Raw genomic sequence first — 17,409 nt, forward strand, 5'->3', positions numbered from 1 at the left:
GAACAGTGGGAGAGGCTTCTTCGATGATGAGAGGGGCCTCTTGAATGATAGGAGGTGCCTCTTGAATGATGATAGGTGCATCGAGCTTATTCTTACGGAGTCTTGGCACTAGTGGGGTGAACGGAGACGTAATGGCACGTGTACGACATCTGATGCGTGAATCCCGTCGTGCAAGAAAAACCCGACGTAAAACATCTACCTTAACGGGCCGCTGAAAATAAATTAATACATAAATCAGTAAATAAATAAATAAATAATGCCGAAAAAAGGTTATTTGCATTTTTAGTATAGTATTAAACAAATTTACCTTATTGCGTAGAGTATGAATCTCATTCTGCAACAATGAAACAATCTCGCGTAGAGCGGCAACCTCATCATGTAAATAGATACCTCACCGCGTAGCGCACCATTGTCATCGCGTAAAAAATCTACCTCACCACGTAAAGATCGAACCTCATCACGCCATGCACCATTATCTTCACGTAAAGTACCGACCTCATGACGTAAAGCACCGACCTCATCACGTAATTCCCCTAACTCATCCCGTAGAGGTGGAGAACAGGGAGATAAATGTCGTGGCCTCTTTGCTGGTCGCCTATCATGAGGTGATGGTGGAGAAGAGGATCGATGATGTGATGGAATAGGTGATGGTGGAGGTGGAGAAGCGGCTCGATCAGGTGATGGCTCCGGGTGTCGAGCTGTAGAATCGGCCCGATCAGGTGATGGCTCTCGAAGTAGAGGGTTCTCATCATTTGTCCCATCAAAAAACCGCTTACTAGCTTGCCACCAATTAGTGGCAAGCTCAGCCTCTGTGGGTGTCAGCCTCTGTAATGGATAGTTGGCCTCCTAACAATATAAAAGCTCAAACAATGTTAAACTTGTACTAGTAATAACTTGTTTATATATGATATTATTTATGTGTTAAATTACATCATTCATCGTCGTATATGGGAGTAACTCTTCCCAATCCAACATGCGGATCCTCTTCCAGGTAATAGCCCTAGGAATATCATTTGATCTTTTTATCGCATATGTCTGCATGCTGGGGAAAACCTCAAATATTCAAATCTACAAACAATATAATACACAAATATTAGTAATTGTTAAATAATTAATTATAATTTTGGAAACATTATATAGAAATTCTTACCTTAAAGGACCAAGTAAAGCCTGTCAAAGTGTATTTAGAACCATCTCCCCGAAAACTTTTTCGGTCCTTAAAGGCAGACGACAACTTCTTCCATGTAGTTTTCCATAGATATGAACCCCACGGAAAACAGGTTCCATGCATTTAGGTCCTCTACCAATAATATTAGGTCCTCAGAGATAGGTTGTCTGCCCTCTTTGCCTAAAAAGACGGCATGCAAAAGTAATAAATGGCATACTCGGACAACATCAAGGTCATCAATCCGAGTAAAACCATCTTTATCAAATAATCTCTTCAAGTCGTCAACGTGTAAACTCGGCTTCAACTTTGCCAACTCAGGAAAAACTCGAGATAACCATGATGGGCGGGCGATATGACTAGTGTACCGACCTACATCATCGTGTCCGAAGCGTAGACCAGTGATTAAGCAAAACTCCTCCCACCCAAAACAAGTATGTACCGGAGGAAAATGAAACCATATCTCCTCATCACCACGTTGTATCCCTTGGGTAGATCGTTAGTCATGGTCTGAAGAAACAAATGTGTCAACATAGCATCTCCACCCGTATGTTGCACTTTCAGCCATGGCCCGAAGCAAGTATCCTCAAACAATTTTCTTTGTAGAGGTGTAAGCGTCGACGCAATTTTATGACTAGGCTTAATTTATTCTTAAGGTCAATGCAGCCGAAAAAAATTTCTACAAAAATAATAAACATACAGTTAGATATACCAAAAACTCCTTATTATACACTATAAACAGACATGATATTAAACAGTGAAAACAAAGCCAAATATGTTTCAAACTAGCACGGTATTCACCCAAGTCATTATTCCATCATAGTTCACAAAATGCATCAGATTACATTCCAGAAGTAAGCACTTATATAAACATTTAAAAGGACAACATATAGGTTTAGTGCAAGTTCAAGGACAACATAAAAAGTAGTAGTTTATTCTTGAAACCTAAATTAGCAACACTGTGAAGTTAATATTTGTCTTTGTTTTTTGGTTGAATTAATGCAATTCATTCAAGTTTCAATTTGCAGAATAAAAGAAGTTTCTGAAACTTAAATTCGCAACGCGAAAATGAAAATCGCAACGCGAACTAAAATCGCGTTGCCATTTTCATTTTCACATTGCAATTTTGGTGTTGCGATTTAGGGTTTCTTCAACAAAAAGACAAAACAAAGACAAATACTAACTTCACAGGGTTAAAGACTAAATAGTTTAGCAGTATTGGTAGCAACCGAATGAATTTACTAAGCAATCTCAGTGAAATGGTTAATCTATATATATTGAAATTACCAGTAAATTTATCATCAATATAAGAAAAATCTAATAATAATACAAAAATTTCAAAATAAAAATAAGAGATTAAAAAAACTAACCCTCAGTGGTTGATTTTCCATTTCTGACCTTGAATGGTTGTGAGAGTTGCTCTGAGAGATAGAGATAGACGAATTTCGTCGGAGATGGGGACGGATGTCACCGTAGAGAGTGAGAGATAGAGATGGGACTGAGTTATGATTTAGGGTTTTAGGTTAGAGATGATTTGCGATAATACTGTTTACATTTGTGTTGCGAAATTAATATTGTGTTTCGCGTAAGCGTAAAACCATTTGACTTTTGCGTTGCGAATTTGATTATCGCGTTGCAAATTTGACTTCTGTGTTGCGATTTACAAATTCGTGTTGCGAATTTGAATTTTGTGTTGTGAATTTGACTATCGCGTTGCGAATTTGACTTTGTGTTGCGAATTTGACTATCGCGTTGCGAATTTGACTATCGCGTTGCGAATTTGAATTTCGCGTTGCGAATTTGGCTTATGTGTTGTGATTTATAGATTCGCGTTACAATTTACAGATTCGCGTTGCGAAATTGAAACTGAGTTGTGAAATTGGAGTTCGTATTGCGAATTTGAGATCGCGTTGCGAATTTGTTGGTCATTTTGGCAAATCCAAAAAAAGTTGGTTAAATTCGTATATTGTAAGGCATTTTCGGTCACTGAGTTATTTTCTCTAATCTAAATTCATTTTAGCCCTTTGTTTTTTTTTCAGTAGCCTTTTTATTCTCTCAAGTCTCAAAATCCTTTGAGACATCCGGACGTGGCTGTATGATCAGCCGTTCATCGGCACCGGGTGCGATTGTCAGACATCGCCGTGATAATCGAAAAACTCAATCACTAACACATTTATTCATTTTTTTGTGTTAAAATCAACCCAACATTAGTTTCTAAAAAACATATAATTGCATGTATATGAAACTTTAAATCATGAGTATTACCGTCAAAATCTCTTAGATCTGACGTCCGATCAAGATGGTCTCCGGGTATCTTTGCCCACTCACCGTCTCGGAGTTTCTCATCGTATAGATTCGTGGTCGGAGGTGTTCTTCGAAAAAATCTCAAGAAAAAGGTTTAGCCTTTCAGTCCATTTTTCCTTTCATTCAAATTTACTCTCTTTATATGTTAATATCTGTTCCCCCTCCCCCAGATTTTTAGTCTCCAAATCCAAATCTTTGAATTTGAGAGATGTTTTAGTTCTTTTCAGATTCAATGTTGTTGGGTGGAGGGTTGTTTTCTAAACTCTAGTCTTACTCCAGAATGTTCTTGTGTGGATGAAAAATTATAATTGATAAGAAAACAACCGTCAATCGATGTTCGGATGAAAAGAGAATAAACCATCACGAGGAAGAAGGAGATTTAAAAAGGTTCGATATGATTATAGGTGACTCATCCCTTCTTCCAATCTTGATTATGGTATTTATAGTGGTAGTTGTGATTATTTATATACTAACGAGTTAGACAAATTTAATTAGATTATATCTTCCTTTTCATCTTTACTTTCTATAACTTTCTCAACTTGATTCATACCCTACAGCTACTCGCTTAAATAAAAATAAAAATAAATAAACAATTATGTCATTATATGTGTTATCATTTTGCGGAGAAAATTATAAAACTATTAACGTTAGTTTAATAAATTTATTAATTTTGGGCAATGAAATAAAATTACTTTAAGAGGGAAAAATAGAATTAATAAATTATATGGTGTAAATTCCTTATCTCCAATCATTTAAACATTATGAATAAAATCATGCAAATAAGCCTTCATCTTAACAGCCCATGGAAAGATGATTTCTTGGCATAAGTCAGGTTGTCAAAGTTGTACATATCTGTTGACGACTTTGATGTCAAATTCAAGTGGAAGTCAATATTTTCCTAAATGGTGACCAAATTGAAAGAAAAGAAAAATAACATGGCCAAAAATTAGAAGGACAAATCTAATCAATGAAAAAAAAAATTATAGAAACTTCATTCAGAAAGAAACACTTATATTATGTTTTATAGGCGAACACTAATTGAGTTATGCAACTCACAGCGACAAGTGTGAGCCTTAACCTTAATCATTAAATAAAAAGAAAATATCAATTAAATTAAATTAAAATGAATTAGGTTAAACTTTTTTTATTAATGTATTATTCATGATGCATCACTTTTTAGAAAATTCAAATCACTAAATTTATTAACTTAAATATTATTTTTAATTTTTAATTTATACTTTATACATAAATTTTAATATTTTTAATTTTAATCATTATTTAAACAATAATAAAAATATAATCATTAGATATGTTAAAGTAAAAAATTATTTTAATATTAAGTCAATTTTTTATATTAATAAAACATTTGAAAAATACATTTTATCATATCATCAATATCTATGGTAGTATTCTAAATGTGATATAATACCACAAAAAATATTTCTAATATTTGATTTTTTTTATTAAACTAAGGTGATTACAAAATAATATCTATTTTAAATACTCTTAACCATTTGACAATGAACATTCAATCATACTGTTGCAACTGTTGGTGCTCGAACCCATGACCTATAGGGACAAGAACGATTCTTTTAACCGCTGAAGTGAATTGGTTCATGCCTAATATTTGATTAAATAATCATTTTGGATTTTTATTTTATTTTTTTAGCATTTTAATCCTAATATTTTATTTTGAGATAAAAGTACTTTACTAATGAAAATTATTAGTCAATAATTATTAACACTAAAAAACGAGTCTTTTACTCTAAAATGAAATATAAAAGATCAAAATGCTCCAAAAAATAGAGACTAAAATACTTATTTTATCAAACGTTAAGGATATTTTTATTTAAAACAAAATGTTAGGCTAAAATACTCTTAAAAAATAAAGTCAAATTAACTATTCAATCAAATGTTAATAGTACTTTTTAGTATTATACCTTTAAATATTAACCCATAAAATCGATCCTTAAGAACAACAAAGAAAAAACCAACCAAACCGTCCAAAATCAAATTGAATTGATTTATTCAAGTGTGTTGATTTTAGCCATTTAAATTGCCGAATTCAGACGATCATGTTAAACATTGGATCAATTATTATTTTAAATCTTTCAACATCTTTGAAAATTACCAATAAATGTTGAATACAATGACAAAGTACATCACATCCCCAAAGAGGGACTCAAATTCAAATTTTATAAACAACATTACGGAGAATGATGACTACGAATCCGAATCATAACAAAAACAACCAGAAACTGCATGCAAATCTAAAACCTTTGAGTACAATACATGCCATCAGGTTACTATCTGATGGATACGGTAGAGTGTCCATAATCATTAGAATTGTCGGAAAACCATGTTTATTTAGATAGTCTCAATGTTCAGCATTAAAGACATGCAAGTTATATGAAACTATTTTGAAAACGTTCAACACAAGCGGGATCGCCATGAAAACAAGAGGAAACTAGAGCACACAGCCAAGGGAGAGGAAAATCAAGCAAAAGGCTGCTTTAAATTTTAATCCAAGATTCCAGCCTTCTTGTAGCTCTCAATGGAATCCACAAGAGTTTCTTCCAAGGGCCTATAACTCCACCCCAGCCTTTTTAATTTTTCTGAACTGTACATATTTTCCTTCCCTCCGTCGGTAAAGCTGCCAACCCACAAGTGATTTAGATCACAAAGAAGAGGAAGATCATACGCAGTAAAATCCCAAGCCATACAATAATAATAATGAAGTAACATATTGACTCCTAAAGGGTTAGAGCAGAAGATGCTATAGATTCTGCTACCGCAGGAGGTCTTACCTTTCAGGATAATTGTATTGAGGAAACATAGTTCTCAACTTCTCAACAAGGTCACACGTCTTGATTGTGTGAGCCGTGCATAGGTACCTTCCTTCAGCCTCTGGCTTCTCATATGCCAGAAGCAATGCCTGATCTACATCCCGCACATAAACTATATATCGAACTTTGTTTTCCAGAGAGTCATATCCTTCTGGGAATTAACAATATACAATGGAAAACCAAACAGAATCAGAATAGAAATAGATAGAACAGAATGTCACACAAAAAGATGTCTTTTACTTTAAACCATATCCCTTGTAACTTATACTGCAAGACAATGGCCGGAATTTGAAGACAGAAAAAGTAAAAACAATTTGTGGCTCCAGCAACAATAGCTCCCACCAATACCAAAAATTAAATATTAAAATTTGAAAAACCAAGAAAATTTAGTACCATCACTCTAATTTTAGATATTGCAAGGCGCAAGGGCTTAATGAATATGTAGGCATGGTAGGAGTTGACACAACATTTTAAAATTTTAATGAGAACCAAGCTACTAGCATTGATGGTGGACTGCAGAAGCGGCACCAATACGAGAGTGGGACAAACAGAGACGACATCAATGCCAGACCTTTTGGCAAACTCAAAAGCCTCACTCTCTGCTTCTGTTTTTGAAAGGCAATACCAATTCTGAGGACAAACAGTTAAACAAGACGTTTGCTTATTAACAGTGAAAAGGAATATCAGGAAATATCACACTTGTGTAATGAGTCACATACATTTGTCGATGCGCAATATTCCTTGTCAGACCAACAGGCCTCATCCATGATCTGACCCTCGGGCCACCTAGGGTTCATGAAAATAGCAGTCTCAGAGGAAACAACAACAACTCGCTTAACATTGGCTTCAAGACATGCTTTAAGCACATTAAGTGTGCCCTTTACAGCCGGTTCAATCAACTCCTCCTGTAAACGAGAAGTCTTTGGGGTGAACAACCGTATGGAAAATACCTGGTGATGGTGATGTCTATGATTTCAAAATTAAAGCCATTAGTCCAAGCCAAATCCACAACTAAAAAATATAGCTAGCTAGAGATCCCTGGGATGAGATGCTGTTGTAGTGGAAGTAGGAATACATGATATGATATCTTTTAGGGATTTCTTTTTTTCATTTTAATTGGTGGGACACATACGTATACAAAGCTCTATGACTCTATAAACAGTAGTAAAAAGTAAAAAAAAAATTAAAGGAAAATGAAGGAAGAAAATGAGGGTAGGGTTTAGTGCTACCTGGGGATTAGGAACGGTGGAGGAGGGAACGGGAGAGGCAACGTGGAAGACACCGGTGCAACCGGCAACGGCGGAACAAAGAGAATTGTAATCCAATACATCCGCCTTGAAGAGTTTGAGGTTGTCGGATGCTTTATCAAGTTGATTCAAATGCGCATATTTGGCATTCCCTGCCAAAATTCCAACAAATCAAAGTGACAAAGAAATGTAAACAGAAGGTGCGGTAGTTGAGTCAGTAGAAATAACAAATAAGAACCAGCCAGGTTGCCTGACGGTGCCGTTGACGGCGTAGTTGTTGGAGAGAAGGTGTTTAACAACCCAAGACCCAAGGTAGCCTCCGGCTCCGATCACACACTTTTTGGATCGCCTGAGCCATATTTTTCCACCATCTTCTTTCTGGACTTTGATTCATCACACGATAGGAACACTAAACCATAAAAAAATTAACTACATAAATAATAATTTATCATTGCATTTTGTTTACTTTTAGTCACCGGTTAAAAAAATAAGATATAATCAGTTAACGGGCAGTTACAATATTTAAACATTTTTAATATGTTCACATATTTATTTATATTATTTACATATTCTTTTAAAATAAATTATATATTTTAAATGAAAATATAAGCTAACAAAATTAACTACATGAATAGTAATTTATCTTTGTATTTTGTTTACTTTTGGTCATTGGTTAAAAAAATAAGATATGGTCACCTCAAGCTAACGGCGTTACAGTATTTAAATATTTTTAATATGTTCACATATTTGGTCTCTATTATTTACATATTCTTTCAATTTAGTCATACTTTTAATAAATTAAAATAAATTATATATTTTAAATGAAAATAAAATAAAATATTTTTAAATTATGTTAATAATAAAATATTTAATAAGTTGATATAAAATTATTTTAAGTTAATATATATAAAATTTTATTATATATAATTCGAGTCGCAAATACTTGGCTCATAATTTTTTAATTTTTTTAAATTATATTATTTTTAAAAAAAAGTTATATAAAAAATTCTAAAGTTTAAAATTTAAAATTTTATAATATATATAATCCACGGTCCACACATAAAGTTTAAAAAATTCAAATTACATAATTGAAATAAAATTTATTAAAATTTAAAATAAAGAAATATAATAAATTTCAAATGTTTTGAAGTTAAAATAAATATTTTAAAAAATAATTTAGAGTGTTAATGTGAAATAATTTAAGAAATTAGAAGACATGGTGTCAAAATTTAAGAAATTAGAATTTTAAAATGTTAGAGTGAAATAGTGAGGATTATGAATAAAAATTTAATATAAAATAAAAATAAAAAAATAAAAAGTATATAATAAATCGAGTATCGGATCGGAGGATACCCGATTAACCAACATTTTGTGACTCATGCTTAACCCAAAATCCCGACTGAGTACCTGACCAGGAAAATTGAGTATTTTTATTATAAATACTCGAAATTTTTTAACTGGATCAGCGGGTCAACGAGTCAGCTCTATTGGGTCGAGTATTTTTAATAACCTTATTGGCATGACATGTAGCATCGTTTGATTGGAGGATTAAATTTATTTTAATTTATTAAAAATATGACTAATTGAAAATATGTAAATAACGGGACCAAATTTAACTGTTGTTAACGAAAGTTAACTAGGGATGACCACATCTTAATTAAATAAAAACGAAAGTGACCATATCTTAATTAAATAAATACAAAGTGATCATATCTTATGTTTTTTGAAATCAGTGATCAAAAGTGGATAAACACAAAGATAAGTTACCATACAAGTAGTTAACCCTTAAATAAAATATTATTAAAACAATTACATGCGTAACGTCCACTAATATCTATGTGCTGGATAAGGTTGGGCGGCGAAAATCTTAGGAGTGAGTGACCATAACTCTGACACGTGTAAGCATAAGTAAATGTAAAAGAAAACATAAAAAAATTGTTTACGTAATTTTAACTTATATGGAATTTGTATAGAATATTTTTTCAAGTTCAATGTATCGCAATCTTCGTCTCTTTCTATTTATTACAACAATTTTTTCTATATTCGTCCATACACAAATTTTTATATTATTAACACGTGATCGGTTCTTCGTTTTTCAAGTGTATGTTGTTGGTGTTGCAAGGACAAGAAAGTATTGGGAATCCTACATAAATTTCTATCAGATACCAACTTCTCCTGCGGCTTAAGTGCATCCAAATAACTGGAGGAAAAAACCCCCAGTTTTCACGCCTTAAGTGGACCTCTCATTCACCGTAAAATACACCATCAACGAGCACATCTCCTTGATTTATTATTTCAAGCTTCACCTACTACCACAATAACGGATGAAACTTAAAATAGCACTGCAACGTAGCTTCACCTAAACAAATATCATTTCCACCATCTCCACTCCCATCCTCTTCCAAAGAAAACTTCATGTTCAAAGACATATCGTGTATATTTCTTAAGGAACCACTTCTTGAAATCTGATTATGAACTTATCTCCATCATCACACCTTTGCCACTGTGGACGCCTTGGTTTGCTGCATGCTATTCGAGATAAGTAAGTTTTACGGTGCTCTGGCCATGAAAATAGGTGAATATGTTCTTCAAACCATTATGATGAAATCTTGCCCAGAGATGCTTGTATGCAATTAATATCACAAGTTTTAAAATTTCAGTGATCAAAATGCAAGAAACCTAAAACTTAAGTGACTATTTATGTAGTTTGCTCCTAATAAAGATAAAATAATCTTAAACGCGAAAAGATTTTGACCTTTCTGGTGTAAGTACAGTATAAAGACACTTTCCCCCTCTCGACCTTCCCGATACTATAGGGTCTGCTTTCTCTCTTTTTTTCTATTCGCCCGGAAGGGTCTGTAAAAGCAAACACAAATCGTCGTATTTGATGTTTTTCTCTTCGATTTGTTGCGTTGTTGTCGGTTCTGGGAATTGATTAACGGGAAATTTCCTCTGCTGGATATGGAAGCTATCAAGAAGCAGGCTACCAAGCTGAGAGAGCAAGTTGCCAAGCAACAGCAAGTAGGAGTTTCTTCCTTGTCCTTTTCTTTCCTTTTCCTTTCACCCCATCGGATACAATTAAGCTTCCAAGTTTCAAGTTTATGCTTTAGACTTGTAAAGACAATCGTATATAAATACTACGCTTTACAAATTTTCGTGCCTTGACTTTAGCCTGAGCCTTTTCATTGGTATCTGTTACAAATAGTTGATTCTTAATGTTAAAGGTATAATTTTTCTTCAGTCTCAAGTCCAAGAAAATCATTCAATTTATTGCTTCCAAGGAGACTGCTTATTCATACTACTGCATATCCAAGCAACTATCTATGTCCACCTCTCCTTTTTGAGGAAGATATAATCACTGTGACAAATTTGGGATTTTTTGTGTTTAATCCTCAGTTTTATTGGCATCTTTGTGAAAACAATTCCAAGTTTAATAACAAGCTAGGATGTCAAAGTTTTTTTGTTTCATGTCATACATGTCGATGATGTCATAGAAATGCAAATATTAAAATCAGTACCGTTATGTTTCTCATCACTGGTTGTCTGTAGTTTCATCCACAATGGACTAAGGTCTTTTTCACAAATCTTTGGTTCAAATCCTCTCTATCATGTAGGCGGTACTAAGGCATCTTGGGCATTTTAGTAATGAAGACATTACTGTCGATGAAGCTGAACTTCAATGTCATCAAAAGCTTCAAGATCTGTACATTTCTACTAAGGCGGCTAAGGTACATTCTCCAGTCCTTTCTCAACCAGTTCTAATAAAGTGTTTTAACTTTTAACTTGTGAGTAAATGCGTATCAACTTACACTTATAAACTATGATTGCAGCATTTGCAGCGGAACATTGTCCGTGGCATAGAAGGTTTTATTGCAACAAGCACGAAACTGATAGAAATAGGTAATGCATGGTAGGGTAATTTTGCTGCATGTTGATCCCTGTACAAAGCTGATTCGTACTGTTTCACCTCGACTATTTTAGCTAGGAAGTTGGCTGATGATTGTTGCAAGTATGGAGCTGAAAATGAAAATACTGGTTCACCTCTTTCAAGAGCTTCCCTTTACTTTGGTAAGTCACATAAATCAATGGAAGATGAAAGGGAGGCCTTGCTTGGGATCCTTGGTGAGAAGGTAATTTCTTAACTTTATTACTATATACTAATTGTTCATAGGGGCCTTTTGTAGAGAGGAAATTATAGGTATTCTTAATTGTAATAAATGAGACATTTAGAGACTGCAATGCATGTGCCAATTTATTCTGAGTTTGTCTTGTTAGGCTGTGTTTTAACTAATTTATTCAGATTATGATCCTCTTAGGCATTATCTTCAATTAATGAAACTAAACATTCTTTCAATATTATGTCTATAGTTAGCTCTCATGAACAAATTCTATGTGAAGCTGTTTTGTGCTATAAATAAATAAGGATAGATAATGAATAGATTTTTTTTTATAAGAATATAATGAATAAAATTTTAAAGATCATTTGTGTGGACTTTATGTTATTACTTTTATAGTTATTATATTTCAACAGCTTCAAGAATAAATTGGACTTCCTACATACTTGGTTAGCAGAAGCAATGGCTTCTGTGAAGCCTCTGGCATTAATTAGATATGAGAATTGTGAATTGAGAGCAGAAGAAAAGAAAAATAAGAGTGTGGTGAATTTGAGTTTTCAATTCTACAGTACAAGCTACCTAGAAATTGCTGGCTTGTAGGATCCAGAAACAGAGGTCCATGCAAGGATGGTTTCTAAAGGATGTGATGCAGATTACAAGATAGAACATTTGAGGCCCGTTGTTGATTCTAGACATTTATAGATTCGAAGCGAAAAAAATTCTTGCTTTATTGTTTCACAAACGAGATTTCTCGTATTTGTAAAACCAGTCTCCTCCTGCCTTCCCAAACAAGTGCATTCTTTTGTATCAAAATGTTTAGTTGAGTAAGTACTTGTATAGCTTTTCCAAAAAAAAAAAATGGATATTTTCATTTTGACCATATGTAGACTATTTGTCATCCTGTTTCGTTCTCCTTGTTTAAAACATGCCAAGGATGCAAATGATGTTAAGGATTGCCGTGAATAGTGCTGGAAATTTAAGATAACATTTTTTGTATCTGAGCTTTGATATTTCCCCCACTTTTTCATGTTTATCTTTTATGTTCATGTTTCTAATTGTATTACAGGTTTCAAATATGTAGGTTTCTGAGCCACTACGGGCATTAATTACGGGAGCTCCTTTAGAGGATGCTAGGCATTTAACCCACCGTTATGACAGATTCCGTCAAGAGGTTGAAGCTCAGGTATTTCTTTGTTTTAACATTTGGTCAACTGTTGGAATCTAGGCCTCTGTGAATTTTGGTTGGTTAGACCAATGACCAGAAAAGGTATCAGAAATGTGGCGTAGACTTCGCTGACTGCTGTCTACTGTAATTTCTCGAACTATGTCATTATGTGGACCAGCCAATTCATGAAAAGTTTATTTAGTTAATTCTTATAAAAAGAAGTTTGTGTTCACTGACAGGATATGCACGGTATTTTTCCATCAACATGTTGATAAGAAAAATTACTCTTATACTTTCTACTTATCCCAAAAGAAATATGTAATGAGTTAAATGCTTTTTTGGCTCTTAAGTATGTAACCTAAAAAAATGTTTCATATCTTTTCTATAACTTTTGGTTTTATTCTTAATTATTTTTTATACATAGATTTATTGTCAGCCATTTATTTTTTCACAAACAGGCAGCAGATGTTTTGAGACGTAGATCGAAGACCAGGGAATCTGATATATCTGCAGAAAGCTACATGAAGCTTAAGCATGCAGAAGAAAGATTGAATGAACTTAAATCCTCAATGATGGTACTAGGAAGAGAAGCAACTGCTGCATGTTGTCAGCTGAGGATCAACAGCAAAAGATTAGTTTGCAAGTGCTTCGTGCCATGGTATTGCTAATTTTAATTTATTTGTTTATGCAATGAATTCAATAAGCATTTTTTCTTTGGTTCAGAAACAAAACTGTTTTCTCGGTACTCAGTAGTACTATGTTTACAGCTACATGAGATTGATTTTCAACTGAAGGAAGTTTTGCCACTTTTACTTAGTCTAAAAGATTTATATTTTCTTGAGGATCCCATGTGAGTGTACATTGGTAGATCGATGTTTGGTTTAACAATATACAGCTGCTTTGTTTGACTTGTACTCCAATACAGAATTATCTTAGGCTGGGGAAGATTGATACCATGGTGGATCAAGGTGAAAAATTCAGATTCCCTATAAAACCAACTCTTTTTCTTTAAGGAAGAAAACCAACTGTTAAGGTAGTAATGAATAAGTTAGACAAAGAGGAGAGACACCTAACTCCTAGAACTAGAGTAATATTAACTTTATGGACATACTTATCCAAGCGTGCAGGAAACCTCACAACATAACTGAAGATATGAAGAGTCTTTTTCTTTTCACTTTGCTCATTTTGAGCGAAAATTATGAAGCTCGGAAAGGACAGGGATATGTGTACGTCATGATAGTCTCAATGACTGGCAACATGTAAAAAATCACAAGCAATAGGTTTTCAGTTTTTTTTTAAACGTCCGGTAGTTTTCTGAGTGTCCAAATATGTTCTCTGTTTTTAGTTTAACTTTTCGAACGTGCTTTCTCATGTGACAAACCTGTACTCTATCGTCTCAAAATCATATCCATGTTTGACATGGCACACTCCCCTGCATGAAGTGTTTGTTCTCATAGAGTGAGAATATATGTGTAGTACATACATATATTATGTAATAGGATACTTATTTGATACTCCGAGGCTGGTGTTTTTTATCTTCACAAGTGACTTTAGTCCACTAAGTGTCCTTAAATGTCTATTTAAATATTGATTAAGGACACATAGTAGTGGATTGAAGCCACTTGTGGAGGGAAAAAACAGCACTACCGGCGTATCAAATGATAATCCTATATAATATATGTGTATATGCATGTGTGTGTGTGTATAATGTGGAAGTAGCAAAGGTATTTCCTTCCGTGGTTGCATCACAAGGGCATTGTAAGTCTGATTCTGATGTCTAAAACTTGTTTGTGGGAGTGAACTTATTCTCCATTCTTGAGTGAATTCTGATTTCAATGCGCATTACCTCTACTTGTAATGATTAGATCCTTGGTCCTCATCAGAATTGTTTTGCAGGTTGATGCTGAAAAATCTTATCATCAACATGTTCTTGCTATTTTAGAGAAGCTATATGCTGAGGTTTGTACTTAATCTCCCTTGCTGTGTTATTTTTCTCATGACATCTATAGGCATCACCATCCTAGTGCAATGGCATTTTTTTGGGTGTCATACTGCTGTTACTTTTATTTATTGCATATCCAAAAGGTTGACTTGTGATCAAAGTTTACTACTGAATAGATGACTCTAGAGGAGCAGAAGAATGAATCATTGGACTCGGGGACATCGGAGAGAGAGGTGAATGTCTCCATTGCACACTACAGTTCAGGGTGCCAAACTGTTGTTACTTTTCTCTTATTTATTGCATTTCCAAAAGGTTGTGATAAAAGTTTAATACTGAATAGATGACTCTAGAGGAGCAGAAGAATGAATCATTGAACTCAGCGACATCGGAGAGAGAGGTGAAAGTCTCCATTGCACAGGATAACTTTAGTTCGAATAGATCTGAAGCTCAGGGAAACAAACAAAGCGATTTATATTTCATAGCAAAGGTTTAGCTTTTGGACTCTTCTTTTTTATTTTCTCTCTTTTGGCTCCCCTCAGTAACTAAATTACCATTAGGAATGTATTCTCTGAATAAAGTATAAAAGTTATGAGAAACTTTTGAAACGTCGGCAGCCGATACATTTTACTAAAAATTGCCTGGAGTATAGATCAGAAGCATTCATTTAAGACTGAAGCACTAGGTGGGGTTTGTTTTTAATTTACCATTGTGAACATTAGGTGGTGTTTGTTTTTAACAGGTTGTACACCCATTTGACCCTGAAGCAGATGGGGAATTAAGCTTAGCAGTTGGTGATTACGTCGTGGTTCGCCAGGTACGGACTGTTTTTAAGTGTGGTGCTAGTTAGCTAGCTAGGTTGAATGTTTAACGTCGGTGTTTTGGGCGATGATAATCATAAGTCTGGTTGTCATGTGATTCGACAATTAAGGTGGGTCCCAGTGGGTGGTCAGAAGGAGAATGCAAGGGCAAGGCTGGATGGTTCCCCTCTGCTTATGTAGAAAGACAAGAGAAAGCACCAGCAAGCAAGTTAATCGAACCAAACTCCGCGGCCTCGGCCTGATCTACTCACGTAAACCACTTGGAGTGAGCTGGACAAGACAGAAAAGCGGTAAACAAAATAACTTAAACGGCCCCGCTCTGCCTGCAGCTGTATAGTGCCGTCGGGCCGCTTTGTAATGTAACTACCGAGTACATTCACCATTATTATATATGTGAATTGTATTGTATTTGTATGTGCCGAGACCGTCTTACGGTTGGTCCGAAATTAGATTCGACTTAAGAAAAATCATTTGGAGTCGCCACCGACCACTTTACAACGAATTTAGGTGGGTCGGACACAATCTTACATGATTGCGTAGTATCAAAACGTGTCGGGTTCGGGAGTCGGTTACGGTCAAGGAATGATTACACCCTTGAACCACCCTTTCGGTACCAATTAATTTTTCGGTTGTCTTAGTTGCGAAAAAATTAAAATTAAAATTTAAAAATTCAACCGAATTAATTACCGTTGATTGGTTGAAATTACTACTTAAAAATAAAAAATGTTAGATGGTAAATAAAAAATATTGAGTAAAAATTAATTATTATTAATAATAATAATACTAATTGTCTAACTTAACAAATGAATCAATCAAATAACAAATTGTTTAAATAATTCTAATCAATTTATTAATTAAACATGAAAAATAATTATGTTAAAGAAAATAACCTCAGTGACAAAAATGTCTTATAATATACGATTTTAACCAACATTTTTTGGATTTGCCAAAATGACCAACTAAATCGCAATGCGATCGATAATTCGCAACGCGATCTCCGGTATCGCAAATCAGTTTCCAGATTCACAACGCGAACTTCGACTATCGCAACGCGAACTTGGACTATCGCAATGCGATTTACATATTCGCATTGCGATAGTCCAAGTTCGCGTTGCGATAGTCGAAGTTCGCGTTGCGATTTTCCAAATTCGTTGCGATTTTCCAAATTCATTGCGATAGTCGAAGTTCGCGATGCGATTTTCCAAATTTGTTGCGATAGTCGAAGTTCGCGTTGCGATTTTCCAAATTCGTTGCGATAGTCGAAGTTCGCGTTGCGATTTATTCCAAATTCGTTGCGATAGTCGAAGTTCGCGTTGCGATTTATTCAAAATTCGTTGCGATAGTCCAAAATCGCAACGACTGGTGGTATTGCATTTGTTTCTTAAAAATTTTCTCTAAAAATATAGTATTCGCGCGGACGTGTCGAAGACACGTATTACCACGACTACGACCACGACCCAGACGAGACGGACGGCGGCGGAGCGCGAGAGTCCCCCTTGTTCTCTATCACTCAACAAGGAAGTGGGAAAGCCAAGCCTTAAATACCATTCCCAATAGTGTTTCCAATACTATGTAGGATTGAGCATTACCAACACTTGTTTCCAATACAATGTGATTATTCAGGAAACAATTAACAATCATGCACCTTAAAACAACTGAATCAGCAACCAATTGCATTAGTATTATACGATTAAATATATCATAATTAAAAGTCAATCTACAATCAATCGCGATTATTGCAATTTTAAGCAAAACATTCAAAAATACTATCACTATTTAAGGCTCAATCCCACATAGTATTGGGAAC

General features: G+C 34.4%; 2 pseudogenes; one reads left to right on the forward strand and one right to left on the reverse strand.

Annotated features, from left to right (window-relative positions):
• Nucleotides 1–5,840: 5,840 nt before the first annotated feature.
• LOC120157643 lies at nucleotides 5,841–9,991 on the reverse strand (annotated as a pseudogene).
• Nucleotides 9,992–10,325: 334 nt separating this feature from the next.
• Nucleotides 10,326–16,014, forward strand: LOC120157495 (annotated as a pseudogene).
• The last annotated feature ends 1,395 nt before the right edge of the window (nucleotides 16,015–17,409 follow it).

Source organism: Hibiscus syriacus, unplaced genomic scaffold (assembly GCF_006381635.1).
Source record: "Hibiscus syriacus cultivar Baekdansim isolate YM2019G1 unplaced genomic scaffold, ASM638163v2 tig00111273_pilon, whole genome shotgun sequence".
NCBI classification, from domain to species: Eukaryota; Viridiplantae; Streptophyta; class Magnoliopsida; order Malvales; family Malvaceae; genus Hibiscus; species Hibiscus syriacus.